Source organism: Triticum aestivum, chromosome 1B (genome assembly GCF_018294505.1).
Source record: "Triticum aestivum cultivar Chinese Spring chromosome 1B, IWGSC CS RefSeq v2.1, whole genome shotgun sequence".
Taxonomy (NCBI): domain Eukaryota; kingdom Viridiplantae; phylum Streptophyta; class Magnoliopsida; order Poales; family Poaceae; genus Triticum; species Triticum aestivum.
This window is the reverse complement of record NC_057795.1, coordinates 681,320,465-681,328,043: the sequence shown is the minus strand read 5'-3', so window position 1 is coordinate 681,328,043 and position 7,579 is coordinate 681,320,465. Positions and strand designations below refer to the sequence as shown.

Below are 7,579 nucleotides of genomic sequence, written 5' to 3'. Positions count from 1 at the left end.
CTTGTGTGAATAATTAATAAAGTGGTTGCATGCATCGTCGAGATGCAGAGGCCCGGGGTCCTCCATTTCTAAAAAAAAACTACAAGTAGATGTTCACACGCCGCCCCTATTGCGAGCCTGAAAGCTTACACTCCAATCTGGTGGGCAGGTCAAGATGAAGAACAATTCGACCTTGAGAAGCAAGAAAATAGCAAAGATTCCAACATCACATACGTCCAGTAGTCCCCACAAAGCGACAACATAGGAAAGGTTCAAATATTACATACTGCAAAGCTAGTTCATATTAGAGCAAGAGACGATATTGCTTCCTAGTAGCGCATCTTCATTCTTCTTCCTGAATCTCAGCCAGTCTCGAGTGTCATGCGCACTTCACGAAGGGTTACATCTTTATGACCATCGACAGGACTGTCCTGGAGAATCTTGAAGACTTCCAAAGCCGTAGCATCGACGTCCTTTTGACATGAATCTTGGGGAATGTCCTGGCAGCCTTCAGATGCTCGGGATCAATATTGGCGAATTCCTTACAAATTTTCGCTCGTAAATAACCTGCAACAGAAATCGTAAGTAAGACTAGCATGGAACAATTAAAAATACCCTGCTTGCATTGCTGGTTTTCCCACAATCTCAATTTGAAGGTTAAAATTATAATCGAGCTGGCAAAATTTGTTCATGCCTTCTCACACAAAGATACCTCCTTGCAAAATTTGTTCGCCTTCTCACACAAAGATACCTCCTTGCAAAATTTGTTCATCTGGCTAGAGAAGGCAGCAGAGTTTGCCTGCCTTCTCACACAAAGACACCTCCTTGCAAAATTTGTTCATCTGGCTAGACAAGGCAGCAGAGTTTGCCTGCCCTCTCACACAAAGACACCTCCTTGCAAAATTTGTTCATCTGGCTAGAGAAGGCACCAGAGTTTGCCTTCTCAAACAAAGATGCGTCCTTGCAAAATTTACAAGGCACCAGAATTTGCCTTCTCACACAAAGATGCACGAGGGGGACTTCCATAGCAAAAAAGTAAAAAGGAAAACTGACAAATATGATCATCAATGGCTTGCACCACCAATCAAATCTTATTTCTTTCCAAATGATCCATTCCATTACCATATAGTATTTTATAATTTAAGGAAACTGAGTACAAGCATCCAGCAAATCTTACGAATACCAAGTACATGCCGCCCCTATCGCTAGCCCAAAAGCTTACGCTCGAATCTGGTGGGCATGTCAAGATCGAAGGATGATTCAACCTTGCGAAGCAAGAAAATAGCAAAACATCACATCCATCCAGCAGTTTTGAAGATCGAGACACAGAGCGACAACATAGGAAAGATTCAAATACTACAATACTGCAAAGCTAGTTCATATTAGAGCAAGAGACGATATTGCTTCCTAGTAGCGCCATCTTCATTCTTCTTCCTGAATCTCAGCCAAGGTCCTCAGAGTCATGCGCACTTCACGAAGGGTTACATTTTTATGACCATCGACTGGACTGTCCCGGAGAATCTTGAAGACATTCAGAGCCGTAGCATCAGCATCCTTGACACGAAGTTTGGGGAATTTCCTGGCAGCCTTGAGATGCTCAGGATCAATGTCGGGGAATTCCTTGGCAGCCTTGAGCTCGTAAATGCCCTGCAACAGAAACCGTAACATAAGTAAGACTAGCAAAGGTTGACAAGCTAGCAATTGAAAAAACCAATTGAGCTGGCATTATCCAAATTTTGAAGATGAAAGTGTCTCAATTGAGCTGGCTTTACTCATACTTTTATCTCCTGTTTGTAGCCACTCTAGACAATTTGCAAGGCCCTAACAACCACATGCCAATTATACTGTATGGAGTACTTGGTAGGAATCACACCACAAACACCAGGCACTACGTACAAGCATGTGTCTTGCTTGCTCGGGAAACCTTAGACAGGAGGGAGGGGAAATTCGTCTCTTTTTCCCTCACCGTCAATTTCGTATAACCACCAAGGTCTACTACACTAGGATATACTTATCATGACAAAGCTTATCAAAGTTGGGAGCAAGCGGTCATATGCTGAAAGAAATAAAACTTTTTTTCACGTTATTAGGTACATAAATCCTCGGAATCAATGTTTCCAACAATCGATGGCCGGATCTGAAGAGCAGATCAATGTCTAACCGCCAGTAATCGAGGGCTTTTGGCCCCAATTCGTAAAAAAACTTAAGAATTGCGCAAGGTTTTTGGCCCCAACTCGAACAACAAAACGGCAAACCCTAGATCTGATCTGGCTGCCACGCCGCTAGAGAGGGAGAGGGAGAGGGAGAGGGGTCGGAGGTAGGAGAGGACAAGTACCGCTGATCTCCCGAGCGCACGGTCGCAAAATCTCCTCACCGCTAGCCGGAGCGCCGCCATCGTCCTCGCCCTCGCTCTCGCCGACTCGATCCGCTTCCTCTTCCTCTTCCTCGCTGGTTGGGGAGAAAAAAAATGTCCGTCCACCGACCGGCTGGGGCGTGGGCTCCCGTGTATATAGCCTAAGGCCCGGCCCGGCCCGGCCTTCTCTCTTTGCCTGCTGCCTTGCCACAACCGGCCGGCCCGCTCTTTGCTTGCTTCTGCCACGGCGAATTTCTTTTTTTACTTTTCCCTTCATGAGATTTTTCTTTTGAACACCATACAGTCACACGTATATACTCACTTTATGAACACACATACACTCACTTTATGAACGCAAGCACACACGCACGCAGACTATATCTTTATGGGCACCCCCATTATTGTTGTCGTTCTTGGATGTGAATATATAGAGAATGTTCCCCAGGAGAGGAGGCACCAACGAACGGATAGTTCTCCTAGAGCGAACGATGGAGACAACCCTTCTCTTTATAGTATACTTACTTTGTTGTTGTCATAACTATCTCAGTTGGCCTAAGAAAAGCCCAATTTGCTATAAACTAATACCAAGTCTAAAAAGTGATGTTTTGACTTGACTTTCAGTGGCCGAACAAAAATGCCATGACATATATAACAAAAATATCATCATATATAAAATCATTAGATAAAAAAATGCCTTAATTTGTGAAAATAGTCAAGAAAAAAAATCATTTATGCACCGCTATGCCTATGTCACAAAGAAAGAAAGTGAGTAAAACTACCACATTTTTTAAACAAATGTACCACTCATATTTATGAAAAGAAGTTGCCGTTCTCGCGATTACAGTAATTGTGGAAAACAAAATTGCCGTGCCAACGGTACAATGAAATCCCTAAATTAGTTCTATATTTTGAAATTATTGAATTGAATAAAACCATTTAAAATCACCATGTCACCATCAATATGTGCAGGACAAAAAAGAAAAAAAATGACATGTCCTACGATATATCACGATGAAGAAGGAAAAAAAGGTAAAGTTGCCATCTGACTAATACCAAAACAATATATCATCATCATGATGAAAAAAAAGGTAAAGGTGAGCATTCGGATCGCTAACACCAACCAATCAGTCTAATTCCCTGGAAAAAGACCAAAAATTCCCCCTCCGCATAGCCGCCGCGCATACTACGCAGGGGTCCCAACCCGATCTGCGCGCTCATCCCGCACAGCCCCCGGTCTTCGTCGCTCCTCCTGCATGTCGCCGTCTGCTACCTCTTGAGCATGCGTTGGTTTTCCCTTGAAGAGGAAAGGGTGATGCAGCTAAGTAGCGTAAGTATTTTCCTTAGTTTTTGAGAACCAAGGTATCAATCCAGTAGGAGGCTACACTCAAATCCCTCGTACCTGCACAAACAAAGAAGAACCTTACAACCAACGCGATAAAGGGGTTGTCAATCCCTTCACGGCCACTTGCAAAAGTGAGATCTGATAGAGCTAATAAGATAAATATTTTTGGTATTTTTATGATATAGATTGGAAAGTAAAGATTGCAAAATAAAGTAGATCGGAAAATTATATGATGGAAAATAGACCCGGACCATAGGTTTCACTAGTGGCTTCTCTCAAGATAGCATAAGTATCACGGTGGGTAAACAAATTATTGTCGAGCAATTGATAGAAAAGTGCATAGTTATGAGAATATCTAGACATGATCATGTATATAGGCACCACGTCCGCGACAAGTAGATCTAAACGATTCTGCATCTACTACTATTACTCCACACATCGACCGCTATCCAGCATGCATCTAGAGTATTAAGTTCATAAGAATAGAGTAACGCATTAGGCAAGATGACATGATGTAGAGGGATAAACTCAAGCAATATGATATAAACCCCATCTTTTTATCCTCGATGGCAACAATACAATACGTGCCTTGCTGCCCCTGCTGTCACTGGGAAAGGACACCGCAAGATTGAACCCAAAGCTAAGCACTTCTCCCATTGCAAGAAAGATCAATCTAGTAGGCCAAACCAAACTAATAATTCGAAGAGACTTGCAAAGATAACAAATCATATATAAAAGAATTCAGAGGATATTCAAATATTGTTCATGGATAATCTTTATCATAAACCCACAATTCATCGGATCTCGACAAACAGACCGCAAAAAGAATTACATCGAATAGATCTCCAAGAAGATCGAGGAGAACTTTGAATTGAGAATCAAAGAGAGAGAAGAAGCCATCTAGCTAATAACTATGGACCCGAAGGTCTGTGGTAAACTATTCACGCTTCATCGGAGAGGCTATGATGTTGATGTAGAAGCCCTCTGTGATCGATTCCCCCTCCGGCGGAGCGCCGGAAAAGGCCCCAAGATGGGATCTCATGGGTACAGAAGGTTGCGGTGGTGGAAATAGGGTTTCGTGGTGCTCTCGGATGTTTTTAGGGTATATGAGTATATATAGGCGAAAGAAGTCGGTCAGGGGAGCCACGAGGGGGCCACGAGGGGGCCACGAGGGTGGGAGGCGCGCCTACCCCCCTGGGCGTGCCCTCCTGCCTCGTGGCATCCTCGTTTCTTTCTTGACATCCACTCCAAGTTTCCTGGATTGCGTTTGTTCCAAAAATGACTCTCCCGAAGGCTTCATTTTGTTTGGACTCCGTCTGATATTACTTTTCTGCGAAACACTGAAATAGGCAAAAAACAGCAATTTGCACTGGGCCTTCGGTTAATAGGTTAGTCCCAAAAATAATATAGAAGTGCATAGTAAAGGCCATTAAACATCCAAAACAGATAATATAATAGCATGGAACAATAAAAAATTATACATACGTTGGAGACGTATCACCGTCGTCCTGCACAGGCAATCCCAACCCATGGATTGCTAAAGTTCATCGTCTAGACTGCATCGCAAGGATCTAATGAGTTGCGAGCAATGAAACTAAAGCAGCATTGACCGGTCAAAAGTAACGGAGAGTTATTACTGACAGGACCATCGGTGAGACAATTCATGACGGAGCCACATGGAAGAAGCCACGTCAGCAATTGCTGAATTTTTTTCAAAACTATGTTATTTTTTGTAGCAATTTCGGAAACTATAGCGTAGAATGAAAAAAACGCAAAACTAGTAGCGCGTCGGCCAGGAGTGGGCCGAAAAGGCAGTTTTCGGCCAGGGTGTGGCCGAAGTAGGCTTTTCGGCCGCGGTTGGGCCGAGAACTCGTTGTTGGCGGGGGCCCGGCCGAAAATAGTAGCTTCGGATGCCAGGAGGCCGAACTGGGCCGTTTTCGGCCCACCGGTGACCGAAGCTTGCCTTTTCGGCCAGGCTTTGACCGAAGAGGTTTTCGGCCAGGTGTAGGCCGAAAAGGTGCGGATAAGCACCGTTCGCCCCTGTGCTGCTGTTCTTCGTTTCCCTTTCTCTCTCTCTCAGTTCTTCTCTGTAGAACTCCCCCCCGCGCCGATCTCCTCCATTTGCCACACATTTGCAAATCCAACCCACAGAATCGGTAGATCATAGCAATCTCCACCGGCCTACGGTGTTATTTTTTGCTATGGGATAGTTTTTGATGTGTAGAGGAGCAGCCATGGTGGGGAGGAGGAGCCATGGTGGAGAGGAGGACGGGTAGTAGGTGGTGGTGACTAGTAGCAGCAGCTGCAGAGGAGGAGGTGGTGAGGAGGAGGAGCAGGTTGGGGGCTGACCGGAGTTGAACCTCCGGTCGTCGGGGGCGGCGTTGTCGTTCTCCGGTGGTGCAAGTACTTCGCGAGGTGGCCGGTGCCGCTGAGTCAAAGAGAGAAGCAAGAAGCGGACACACACTTCGAAGGTATAATCACGTCGTCACAAATATTATGTAAATATTAGCGCATAGTTCATGTAGCGGATAATATTAGTGTTCGTTGTGAATTTCAGTGTTAATTTAATTTAGGAGGCATTTTAGCGCATAGTTCGTGTAGCGGATAATATTAGTGTATATTGTGAATTTTAGTGTTAATATATTTCTGGAGGCATTTTAACGCATAGTTCGTGTAGCGGATAATATTAGTGTATATTGTGATTAATATAGTTTAGTTAGTGTATATAAGTCATATTATGAATTTTAGTGTTAATATATTTTTGGAGGCATTTTAGCGCATAGTTCGTTGTGATTAATGAGAAGATGGCAATGTCTGATAGGTGAAAATGTCTGAATCAGTAAATCTGAATGTTTACTACGGCGATGGTAATGTTCGATATAATGAGTTGGGGGTTGATCTTAGCGAGTTTAAAAATGGCGTTATGACACTAGCTGACCCGGACAGACTGGACATTAGACAGTTGAAGTACTGGTTGACAACTAGTTTCGGTCTGGATCCTGAAGTATGTTCCGTCAGTATTCATGCATTGTGGACCAAATCTTGTAAAAATGTCAAGTGGGAGTTGATGCCGGTAGATAGGAGCCAGCATTGGTTGTCCCTGTTAAGACGCTGCCGAGACCGAAGAATCCACCCATATGCACTTGTGCAACCTGTGCCGAAGAAGGAGAATACCGTACAACTCCACAGGGGGTATGAACCCGGCCAAGGCAGTGAAGTGGCTAACGAGATTGTTTTATCCGGGTCACAGCCACAAGATGTGGATGCTAGCCAACCGGAGAAAGAGTCAGACTACGTGCCACACAATGTTTGTGGTCCTGATACTGGGCAGAGTAGCCAGTCGATAATATTAGCTGTTTCTGGTTTTGCTGATGGGGATGAGGAAGGGGATGAAATGCAGAGGGTGATGGAGGAAGAGGACGAGGATGGATTGGTGGAGGAACTGGATTCTGAAAATTCTGAGGATGAAGTTGAGGTACCGATTCCTTCTGCATGGGAGCAGGACATATCCACCGGCCTTACGGTGAACGATGGCCATGAGACTCCATGGCAGTATAATCTGAACCAAGTACAAATAGGGGCTATGTTTGATACAAAGAAAAAATTGAAGTATGCGGTGATAAAGTGGGCTATGTCTACGCAGAGGGTTTTCAAGACACACATATCAAGTCCAACAAACTATACCGTGAAATGTGTTGTAACAGGTTGTCCTGGGAAGGTGCACGGTCACGTGCCGAAGTATGACATCCACTGGGTTGTCACCATTGTCGTCCCACATAATTGTGTGAGGACGAACCTGCTGGTGAAGCATCCGAACCTGACTTCAAGTCTCATTGCGCAACTCATGTATACTGAGATAGTAGAGAAGAAAGATATGGAAGCAAAACACATCCAGACAGCAGTGA

General features: G+C 44.4%; 1 long non-coding RNA gene across 1 annotated transcript; it reads right to left on the bottom strand.

Moving 5' to 3' along the window:
- Window positions 1–1,037: 1,037 nt before the first annotated feature.
- Window positions 1,038–2,582, bottom strand: LOC123148731 (uncharacterized). The gene is made up of 2 exons (XR_006474096.1): window positions 2,315–2,582; window positions 1,038–1,626 (listed from the first exon to the last, which is right to left on the bottom strand). It is a non-coding gene; the product is annotated as an uncharacterized lncRNA (long non-coding RNA).
- Window positions 2,583–7,579: the final 4,997 nt, after the last annotated feature.